The 12,008-nt window shown below is 43.3% G+C and overlaps 1 protein-coding gene across 2 annotated transcripts in view; it reads left to right on the plus strand.

Annotated features, from left to right (window-relative positions):
• Window positions 1–512: 512 nt before the first annotated feature.
• Window positions 513–12,008, plus strand: part of Znf462 (zinc finger protein 462) — a 142,008-nt gene continuing 130,512 nt past the window's right edge. For both annotated transcript variants that reach the window (XM_071600819.1, XM_071600821.1), the window contains exons 1-2: window positions 513–568; window positions 2,152–2,232. The gene's annotated coding sequence lies outside the window, so the exon portion shown is untranslated. The remainder of the gene's footprint in view (window positions 569–2,151; window positions 2,233–12,008) is intronic.

Consider the following 12,008-nt stretch of genomic DNA (forward strand, 5'->3'; position numbering starts at 1 on the left):
GATCTGCCACTGCAACTGATTTTTAAAATGGACATGTTTCTTTTTCTTCCTCTCTCCCTGCTCCTTCCTAATCTCTCCATTTCCCAAATCTCAAGGGAAACAGGATTACCTTTCTTCCCCATCCTAGGCAGAGTTATCTGTCCTTGAGTACACACCCACCATAGGAACTAAGTAATGCAGACTTTGGAGATGGTACCAGAAGATCTCAGAAATGACTGTCTCCCAAATTAACAAGTGAACTACAACTCAACAGAGTGGAATGTCGCCTTTGAGTCACCTCTCTAAAAGCCCCCTGGTCCTGTTGATGGGCAGAATCATAGCCTCTGGGACAGAAGTACCCTGTATTTCTCTTTTGCTAGCAAAGAAATAAAGCTTCTCTCTCCTTTTTCTCAGGAAAGAAGAAGAAGAGGAGGAGGAGGGAAAGAAAGAAGGAAGGAAGGAAGGAAGGAAAGAAAGAAAGAAAGAAAGAAAGAAAGAAAGAAAGAAAGAAAGAAAGAAAGAAAGAAAGAAAGAAAGAAAACGGGAAGAGCAGGTGGGCCTGGAGGCTGGAAAAAGCCCAGTGCACTAGGTCAGTGAGAGGAATCTCTGACGTCGGAGAACAATTCCCACAAAGTAACTCCACAACTTTTAAAACTGTTCACAACTAGTAACTTGAAAATGATTTTCCATTTTATATTTTGAGAAACCAGGGCTCTAAGTAGTTCAGTGACTTGCCCAAGATCCATTCAATTAGTATTTAAATTCAGAATTTCTGATTCCAGATAGCACTATCCTTCCTCAATGTCAAGTGTTTAACTCCCAACATAGCATAGTAATATGTTTTTAATAACATGTTATATTTAACATATATAATATATGTATGCGTGTGTGTATATATATATGTATTCTGATTATGGAAACCATATATATGGTAACAAATTAAACAAACACAGAAAAGTCTTCTAGACAAAAAGAATCAAGGAGTTGGGGATGTAGCTCAGTAGCAGAGCACTGGCCTACCATGTGTGAAGCCTCGGGTTCAATCCTTATCACTACCAAAAGAAAGGAAAAAACAATTATAGGAGCTCAAGGCGTAGCTCAGTGGTAGAACACTTTCCTACTGATGCACAAAGCTGGGGTTCGATCTACAGCCTCTCAAGAAAGAAAAATCATATCTACTCTCAAAATACAAAAAGAGTTGCTATTTACTCTTTCTTCTGTGTTTCTCCCTTCCTGATTTGATAGTTTATGCTTTTTGCTTCTCTTTTGTTGTTATTGGTATGTATCTTCACATTGATATGTAATACCATTTTATAGATTAAGAATATTAACCTTGAGGCTAGGGATATAGCTCAGTAGTAGAGCCCTTGCCTAGCATGTATGAGACCCTGGTTCAATCCCCAGCACAATATTATTAGCGCATATAACACTAAGTAAAATGTTTTTCTAAGTTTTGATTTGCTCGTAACTTAATAATGCTTTCCCATATATCAAAGTTCATTATTTATTTATTTGTTTGCAGTGCCAGGATCAAGCCCAGGGCTTTGTGAATGCTAGGCAAGTACTCCACCACTGAGCTACCGTAACTTAATAATGCTTTCCCATATATCAAAGTTCATTATTTATTTATTTGTTTGCAGTGCCAGGATCAAGCCCAGGGCTTTGTGAATGCTAGGCAAGTACTCCACCACTGAGCTACATCCCCTGCCCCTGTTAAATTGTTTTGTGTGTTTAAATTCATTGATCATTTCTTTATGCTTTCTACCTTGGGTGTAATATTAGAAAACTATTAAAAACTGTAATATAACAATTATTCATCTACTTGTTTTTTTAATTAACTCTAAGATATTTATTTTCACTTTTAACTCTACCAATCTATGTAGAACTTATTTTAATATAACTATTGTTGTAGTTTGGATGTGAGGTGTCCCCCAAAAGCTCACGTGTGAAACGATGCAAGAAGGTTCAGGGGAGAAATGATTGAGTTGTGAGAGTCTTAACCCAATGGGTGATTTAATCCCCTGATAGGGATTAATTGAGTGGTAACTGAAGTGGTAGGGTGTGGCTGGACGAGGTGGAAATTAGGGCGTGGTTCTGGGTTATATAAATTTGTATCTGGCAAGTGGAGTTCTCTCTCTCTGCTTCCTGATGTGAGCTGCTTCCCTCTTCCAGACTCTCCTGCCATGATGCTCTGCCTCACCTTGAGCCTTGAGGAATGGAGCTGGTCTTCTATGGATTAAGACCTGTGAAACTGTGAGCCCTCAAACTTTTCCTCCTCTATAGTTGTTCTAATAAGATCCTTTAGTCACAGCAGTGAAAAAGCTGTGACTAAAATAACTGTACACGTTGTTTGAAACCTGTTTATCTCTTATCATTAAAATCATGTAAATGTTTCCATGTCATTTAATATTTCTTTCTTTATATATATATATATATATATATATTTAGTTTTCGGCGGACACAACATCTTTGTTTGTATGTGGTGCTGAGGATCGAACCCGGGCCGCACGCATGCCAGGCGAGCGCGCTACCGCTTGAGCCACATCCCCAGCCCATTTAATATTTCTTAAGAACATTTGAGGCTATACAAATTCTTATTGCACCAATGAACAAAAATTTTTTAGGCATTCACTTGTTATTGGGTATTGATGCCACAATACACCACCTTGCTCATACAGTTTTGATTGCAGTCATGAATATTTCCTTACATCATTTTTCAAAAGTTAAATTTCTGGGTTAAAGACATATATCCAGAAAGACTGAAACTATTCCCATAGTCCCACAGACCCTATAATAGAGAATTATAGGGTCTGTATTCCCTTATCTTCAACAATTGGGTACATGTATGTTGTATGTGTATATATATCCATATATATATATATATATATATATATATATATATATATATATACATATACATATACATATTGTATTTATCTGCCTGCTAACTTTTGTGTAAAAGAGTACTGTCTTTCATTTGAAAAACTGATGAAGTTGAATTTTTCCATATTTACCATTAGTAATTTTCTTTTGTTAGTGTTTGATAATATTTTTGAAATTATTGTGGAATTACAGATTTCAAAATGTAAGAGTAGGAATTAAGAAATCTGGATTTTAGTGTTTACAACATTAGCTAATATTGGGAGACCTAACATTAAATGATTCAATCTCTTTCATGCTCAATGACTTTTTTTGTAGAAAATAAATTCAGAATGCCCACTTAAACCTTCATCCTATTTCCCCTGTGAAAAGGAAATTAAAATATCTATGTGAGAAACAGTTACCGTACCACTATTTTATTAGCAGTATTAATACACTCTGAAACACATTTGTAATTACCACAATCATAAAAGTAGGCTCTATCATTTTAACTTTAAAATGTTTTTAAATATTCAAACATAATTTACAATTCCGTTCAAATAAAGCCTGTGGTTCCACAGAACATATATTTATCACAAAAATATTTTAATTATCATTATATAACTACATAACTTGCATAGTTTTATATATGTTTTACACTTTTTAAAGCTTTTTATAATGAGAAATCAATTTACTATGGGCATGTTGCTTTTTTGTTTTCTTTTGTGTGATTTTTTTGGTGGGTATGTACTATGAAAAAATTAAACTATGATCATAATTTTGTACCTAGGTCTTTTACCTAACAATAGGTAATTTTTACACTTAATTAAAAAAATCCTCATAAACAATTTGAAGCTGTCTAATATGTCATAATGAGGATGTGTTATTATTTACCTAACCGTTAACTATTTTCTTAATCACTTACTTTCAATTACTTGCTTTACTGCTATCATTTCTTACATAAATCTTTTCTACATTTCTGACTGTTTTCTCAGGATAGAGTCTAAGAAGAGGCATTAAAGGGACAAAAGTGTGACATTTTAAGACTGCAAGTGTGTATTTTAAATTGAGTTTAAAAGATTTGTGTTGACTTTTCTCTTTTAATCCAAAAATCTTCTAAAAAATTTAATAAGGATGCATTTATTTTGATGTGCATTAAAAAATGTGTATGTGTGTATTCCATCAAACCTTGATTTCACAGATATTATTGCTTTCAATGAATTTACAATTTTTAAGAGTTGATTTAAAAATGTGTATCTATTAAGTAATTAACAAGTATTATGGAAATATGTCAAAAGAGAAAAGAAAAAAGGAACGTTGAGGGTGGTATGAAAATGATAACTTTGAAGAAAATGCCATGGAAATGCTGATTATGGTGTTGACTGTTGGTGACTAAGTTTGGTGTTCTGACCAAGTTACTTCCTCTCTCTGGGCTTTAGTTTGAATATAAGTAGCAGGAATCTGGAAATTGTGGTCTTCTGGAAAGGATACCTCTACAAATGGTCAATCTCCCAGCACATTCTTTCTTAAGAATTTATTCATCTAACCATACTTGATCTGAGGTTGTTCTCTCTTTTATTATTATTATTTTTTTATATTCTAACACTGAGCTATATCCCCAGGTCTTTTGCATTTTAAAATTATCACTTTCAGTAAGAATTTAATGTTAAATTTGAATTAAAGCAAAATATTGGCTTTAAAATTAACTCCAAATAGTTTAACAAAATATCACTCCTGTGTAACTCCATTGTAGAAACAGAAGTGATTAAATTCATCAAATTCTTCTCATTGGCCCAATTCCTGTGTTGCTTTTGAGGAAATAAAATAAATGTAAAGTTCTATAGCCAAGAAATGTGGTTTTGAAGTTAGTTCATAAAGTAGATCAAAATTTTGACTCATGGTTTGTCATTCACCTCTGAATCCCCAGTGTTCAGCTCTGAGGGTGGTGTAGTGTAGACAGATGTTAAACAAATATTCAATGGTTGAAAGATATTATTTGTTTCATATTATAGTAACTGGCTTGATAGAATTGTAAATTTAACTTCTACTTATGGGACAGAGACTTCCTTTTTGAATATTAGAATATTAGTATTGAAACATCTTCTTAGGTATCCAAAGGTATATATACAAAGATTCAAACAGAGTGTGTTTAATATAAGTTGTTGCAGTCTTTCTTCCTTTGAGAGCTGTTCAGAATCAGGAATCATCTACCTTTGTCTTCCTTTAGTCCCTTCTCCCGAGGCATAGACACTAGTTAGTGACATATGTTTAAATATCTATCTATCTATATCTATCTATCTATATCATAACAGTGTGCTAGTGATTTTATTTTCTTGATACTGGGGGAAGAGTTCATAATTGTCCAACTTAAAGTTTTTAGAAAAAGCTTTTGAAGACAATAATTTCCAATAAGGGTAAAGATCTCAAGAATTCAAATCATAAACTCAAATAGTAAAAAGACAATATTGAATTGCACAGAAAAGGAGTTTTTAAAAAATTTTTTTTTAGCTGTTGATGGACCTTTATTTTACTTATTTATATGTGGTGTTGAGAATGGAACCCAGTGCCTCACACATGCCAATGCTACTACTGAGCCCCAGCCCCAGCCCAGAAAAGGACTTTTACACAAGCAGGGAAATGCAAAAAGTTAATAAGCGGTGTGTGACAATATGTTTTTTTTGTTTTTTTAAACCCAAGGGTGTTTACCACTGAGGTACATCCCTAGTCCCTTTTAATTTTTTTTTATTTTGAGACAGGGTTTTGCTAAGTTGCTGAGGCTGGCCTTGAACTTACCATCCTCCTACCTGTTTTCCGGCTGATAATATGATTAAATGTCTAAGGATGAAATAATTAAAACCTCTGAAAAAGGCATAATCTCTATCACCTACTCTTTGCTTTGCTAAAATCATCAGCTTGAACAATTTTCCAGCTGGAATTTAGAAAGTGACTGCTACCAACTAGATTTCTTTTTCTTTCTTTCTTTTTTGGGATAGTTTTCAGGAAGCAAGGGGACTTTTTTAATATGAGAGAATGCAAAAATTGAAACAACGACATTAGAACATTTATACACTCTTGTTTCAGTTCAAATTTTATATTTCTAGTGGAGTCTCTGGACCAACTCTTCATGTTTTTCCATGAGTCCTTCCTGAAGGTTGGGTAGAACCTCCTCTCCCCACCTCCATATATATTTTTCTTTAAGAGATTTGGATGCCTTCCTATGTTAAGGCTTTAATAACCAAAATGATTTATAGACTATCCCTAACCTGCTGGTGTTGGGCAAGTAAATGGATCATATTTGCATGGGTCAATCTGATTATAGGACTTCACTAGTTCTTGAACTAAAATTGCAAGATTTATTATTCTATTAATGCTCATAAAGTCACTCTTTTGATGAGCCATAATTTCTCTTTATGAAGAGTTTGTATGCCAGTCACCTATGTTAAGGGAGAAGAAAGTCCAGATTTCCAACATATTCTTATTCCCTGGTACATTAATAAAGACTTGAAACCCCATATGACTCTGGGGAATAATGACATAGGGTACAGTAGCAAATGGTAGATTTCACGGAGTCAACATGTCCCTGTGAGACTTCCTTCACACTGTTGGTCGTGTATAAAACCTACGTTTTCATTTTAATTAAAAAATGTGAACATTCATTCTCCTCATGGAGAAGATAACCCACCAACTAGGCTTGCATTATCTTTGTGAATATTCTTGGGGAATGAGATAGCAGGAGGTGTGAACTTTCTCCTGCTTATCTAAATGGTCTGCTAATGGCAAAGCATAATTACGGTTACTTAAGTGCCAAGTTTATTAAGGTTTTCACTAAAACCTTCAGCCACAGCGCTTTCCTTCTCCGTCCCATCTTTCATTTATCCAATTACTTTCCAATCATTTGAGAAACTGCCTGCCCCCAATAAAAACCAACAACCAAAAGCCCACTCTCCTTATGTTTTAATTTCTTTCAGTTATTTTAGTTGGCCAGTTAAGGTACTTATGGTTTCTAAAAGTCGAAAATAATATGCGTGTGGAAGCATCAATTGAAAATTTCAGCCTTGCTTGCCACATTCAAAAAGCAGGACTACACGAGAGTTTTGCAATAGTTTTCTTCACAGCTTTGAGGAGTCATTTTGCTTCTAAGGCAGAAGACCGAGCTTATCTTCTAAAGATTATCCCGTGGTGCCCTATTTGGGATGGAAAATTAGCCACTGTACCCTTTCCCCAAAGAACCCACACCAGAAGCCCGAAAGCCACCATCTCCCCATCGGTCTCCGGACCTCCTCGCTGTCTTTGTCCCTTCTAGACGTGGAAGCTTGGAGAGGAGGTTTGGTTTCCAAGGATTGGAGCGTTTGAAGGGCGGGGCCATCTCCAAGTCCATCTCCCCTTTTTGTCCTCTTCTTCTGGGACGGGAGGGTGGAGCCAGGTCCTCCCGCGGCCGGTTCGGGAGCTCTCTCTATCTCGGTCGCTCGAGGTGAGTCTGAAAGGGCGGCAGCCCGTTTAATTGTAGCGCAGGTTAATTTCTTGAGTTCACCGCAGTCGGTCCGCCAGCGGCTTCCCCGGTCTTTGCCAAGTGGGTTTACGAGGTCGGAGGCGTGTTGGGGCGCGCTCGCCTTCTCGCGAAAGGCTCCTCCCCAGGGCTTATTCCCCGACTGCGGAAAGCCCTCTGGTGCCCCAGGAGCCTTGGAAACCCAGGGTTTCCTCTGACCTCGTCGCGTCTTCCTCCCTCCCCACCGCCCGGTTCCTACGCCCCGGGGGAAGGGCGGCCCCCATCTTAGCACTTCCGACCCCAGCCAACCCTGAAGGTACCTTCACGTCGATGAACATTTTTATCGCATCCTCAAAACCCCCCCGCAGTAATAGGAGCTTTCAGCCTGAAGAAATACGATTGTTATTTTCTCGGTGCCGAGCTTGACAGAAAAAGTCAGCTTTTTATTAAAGACAAAGAGGTAAATTATCAGCCGGGACACTGAAGGGACGGCAGAGACCTGGCGCGCTTCCTCTGGTTGCCACGAGGAATTTATGGGGGAGCGGCGACCAGAGCTCAGACACCCCTGGGGTCCCGGTGGGGAGGAGCTCTGGGCAGAAGGACTTCCCCAGGTCCCTCCGGTCACCTGGAAAGGGGAGTCCTCCCAATTCTGCACAAAGCCAGGATCATTTCGTGCGGAGCAGCCTCCCCGTCTTCCTCTCCTTTCTTCTTTTCTCTTTCTTTGACTCCCGTTTCCCTTTTGCCCGTGTCCTTTCTCCTCCTTGTTCTCCTCTCCCTACTTTTCCCTTCCCTCTCCTCGCCTTTCCTCCCCCTCCTTTCTTCTCCACCGCACGCGTAGTGTCATTTATTTATTTATTTATCACCCCCCGCCATCAACACCCTTTTAGGGCTCCCGAGCTGTTCAATGTGAGTGGGAGGAGAAAAGGGCAGGAAGTGTTGACTGGAAGCGGGTGAAATCGTGCCTCAGGGTGAGAGAGTCTGCCCAGGAATATACAATCGGAAAATCCTGGAAAATGACGATTTAGATCTGCTTATGAAACCCCACTATCCGATGGGAACCAACTCCGCGCGCGTCTCCTCCTCCCCCTTTATTGTATGGATTTACGGGTATTTCTGCCCGGACCGTTTGGCGGGGCGGGGAGGGGAGGGGGCGAATGTTAAGGAGGACGGTCTTGCCTAGAATCCTCAACACCGCGCTTTCACCGGATGCGCGCTCCTCAATGCAATGGAATCCAGCAACATCCCCCAATACAGACGCGGACAAAAGAAACTTTAATTAAGGTCTCTGCCCCGCGCGCTGCGTGTTTCTCTCTCCCGAGGCTGTTGATGTCCAACTCGAGGATCTGAGAAATAGAAATGGTACAACCAGCCCATGCCCTTGAACTTCAATTGCTCCTGACTTGCTGCATTGATTTTTTGATACTGTAGTCCCCCTCACACCTCCCGCCCCCGGTCAAATTAAAGCTTTAGAAGACATTCGACCCGGGAGAAAGGAGGTGGAAACCCACTCCTTTGCAAAAAGAGATAGTTCAGAACGATTTGGGGGGAAATTACACTAAATAAAAATTCAAGGTGTGAAAGCTTCATCTTGGCTCTCTTGTCTTCAACACCATGACACCTTATCATTAGGAGCGCTGATTGTTACTTTCCAAGCCTTTAGATGATCAGCCAGAAAGTGCAAACAACGCGGGGCTGGAAGGTGTAAAGTTATTTAAGTAGGTTTTTTTTTTTTTTTTCCTTTCGGTGCGCCGTCAAAACATTTCACAAGTTAGGAAAAGAAAGCAGTGGTTCCGAGGCTCAGGATGATGGGTTCTTTCCCTCCCTTATTCTCCCACCCTATTCATATCAGAAATAAATAAAACGCACACCAAGCCTTTATTTCGGGGGAGAAGACTTCAAAATACGTGCCAGTAATGGACAACTTGAGCTTCTCACTGAAGATACTCAAACCGCAAACTGGAAAGGAATTAAAAAGCCCCACGTGGTGGATCTGGGTTTAGACTTGCAACCTCCAGTTCTCCATGTATGTTCTTTGCAAAGATTGGCCTCTAGATGGATGCATGTGAGGGACCCTCAGGGGCCCGGGCTCGGCGCCTCGGGCAGGGCTGATGGTGGGAGCGCTATGAGCAGCAGGGCAGGGTCCTCACTGGGGGCTTCCTCTGCCGGCCAGGGCTGCCAGGCGCCTCCGGGACGCGAGCGCGCAAGCCTCGGGCCCGGCGGCAGCGCTCCTTGCACCGCCTTCTCCGCAGGTCTTTATTCATCTCATCTCCCTCTTCCCCTTCTCCTCCTCCTTTGCCTCCTTCTCCTCCTCTTCCTCCTCCTCCTCCACCACCACCTCCTCCTCCGCCACCGCCACCTCCTCCTCTTGCATCTCACTGGCCTGGCTCTGTGTTGCTCTGAGTGACAAAGACAATGTCCCAGCCTTAACTTTGCAACCACCTTGCCTCCTTCTGGGGTTGGGGGGGGGGAGGGGGGACAGCAGCCGCAGCCTCAGCATCTCCTCCAGCTTCTCCTTTTGCGCTTCTCCAGCTCTTGGAGAATTCTTCCCCCCTTTCCCCCCAGCCCTTTCCTCATTTCTTTCTTTCTTTTTTCCCCTTCCTCTCTCCTGCACGTTGTTGTTGTTATTAGAAAGGCTTCGCGCACCCCCTGGTGCTCCGGCGTTTTGTGTGGCAGGAGAAGATTGTCTTCCTTCTCTCTTTCTGTCTTGCTTTCTCTCTCCCTCTGGTTGCTCATTATTCAGAGAGAGACACAGAGGGAGGGAGAGAGAGAGAGAGCGCGAGGGAGAGGGAGGAGAGGAGAGAGAAGAGCAGAGTGAGGGGAGAGAGTGAGAGGGAGAGGGAGGGAGGGAGAGAGGGAGAGGGAGAGAGAGACGGATATCTCAGGTCATCTGCAGCTGCAGCGAGTCTGAGGAGCCGAGGAAGGCAGGGAAGATGGCGATCCTCCATTGCTGAGACCCGGCAGAAGCACATGAGACTCCCAAACAACTTCCACAACAATAACCCGAGCAGGAAGAGGAGAAAGAGAAAGAGGATAAGGAGGCGGTGGGGCTGGAGAACCCGAAGCACCTCCCGGCGCCGGGACGCTTCTTCTGTAAGTTACTGCAATTAACCACCACCTCCGGGTGGTCTGAGTGCTCCGGGGAGGAGAGCGCCGGGCGGTGGAGGCACAAACGCGCTCATTCATTCGGCCAAGGAGGGTTGGCGGAGCGGGGAGGAGAGGAAGTCCCCTGCATGGACTGGCTGTTGGAAGAGGAGAAGAAGCAAGAGAGAGGAGGAGGAGGGGGAGGAGGGAGAGCAGGAGGGGGAGGAGGAAGAGGAGGAGGAGAAGCCAGGGAGGAAGAGGAGGAGGAGGAGGAAGAGGAGGAGAAGGTGGTGGTGGTGGCAGTGGAGGTGGCTGTGCTTTTCCTGCTGGCTGCTCCTTCTGCTGGGGGTGGGGGGAGCGGAGCGCTGTGGCTTAATTAATTTCGTGTAGTTCTATGAAGAGAAGAGAAAATGAAAGATGAGTGAGAAGGGAGCTGGAGGCTCAGGACGGATGCTCCGAGTGTGGGGACAGGAGTAGGGACGGAGCGGGGGGCGGGGGGCGGGAGGCAGGAGACCTGAGCCTGAGCCAGAGGGAGCGAGCGAGGGTCAGAGGAGCGAGCGCTCGGAGCGAGCGGCCCCGACCTGAGCGGGTTGACCTCTTTCTTTCTCTGTCCCTCTCCTTCCTTTCCCCCTCTGTCTGCCTGTCCCCCGCCCGATGGCAAAGCCGTGCGGATTGGCACCCCCCTCTTCCTCAGGTATTTGGCTCTCTCTCTGTCTCTCCGAAGTTGGGATGCGGGGTCGGGATGTGTCGGGGGTGGCTGCTGCTGCTGCTGCTGCTGCTGCTGCTACTGCTGCTGGTGAGGACAGAGGCGAGGACCCGGGGGCCCGGGCCGGGCGGGGGGCGCAGGTTGAGGAGCAGCTGAGGAGCTGTCTCCAGGCTGGGGGTTCAGAAGCGCCTGGTGGAGGACAACGGTTTCTGGAGAGGAGAAGCCATTACACACGCTTGGCTCTCCTCTGAGGCGGGGAGAAAGGAAGGCAGGGGCCTGGGGGGGCGTCTCACTCCTGGTGCGGTTCCCAGGGGTCTGCCCTCCTTCCAGGCACGAGGGGAAGCCGCAGCCGCCCCCCATTGGAGCAGCCCCTCTCTTTCCCTTTCTTTATCTCCCTGTCCTCCATTTGCAAGCTGTCTGCTTTGGTTCCAGTCCAGACTCCAAAACACAAAGCTCCTTCTCACGTTCATTCTCCAGGCTGTTCACCATTCCTGAAGGAACCCTCATTTTCTTTTCATTGTAGCTTCTAACCTACAGGGAGCGAGGGAGGGAGGGAGGGAGGCCGCCTGGAGTTCCTTTTATATTCCTCCCCAACCCCACCAAAAAAAAAAAAAAAAAAAAAAAAGTTTCATTTTTAAGCACGCGACTGGGATGGGGACAGACCAACCAGTTGGGGCTTTCTCCCAGGGCTCCCGGCCGCCTCTGAGTGCCTGTGTTGGCTGTTTGGTTTGCTTTGGTTTTGTTTCTGGAGGTTGCTTGCAGGTTTGGGGAGGAAGTGACTAGTTTGGTTGAGAGCTGGGAACTGAGTCAGGTAAGCCGTGTCATGGTTGTAACTCCATCAGAAAATGGAGGAGAGCGGGTTTCCAGGAGACAAAGCTGAGATGAGAAGTGTTTATG

The sequence above is a fragment of the Marmota flaviventris genome, chromosome 13 (assembly GCF_047511675.1).
Source record: "Marmota flaviventris isolate mMarFla1 chromosome 13, mMarFla1.hap1, whole genome shotgun sequence".
In the NCBI taxonomy this organism is placed as follows: domain Eukaryota; kingdom Metazoa; phylum Chordata; class Mammalia; order Rodentia; family Sciuridae; genus Marmota; species Marmota flaviventris.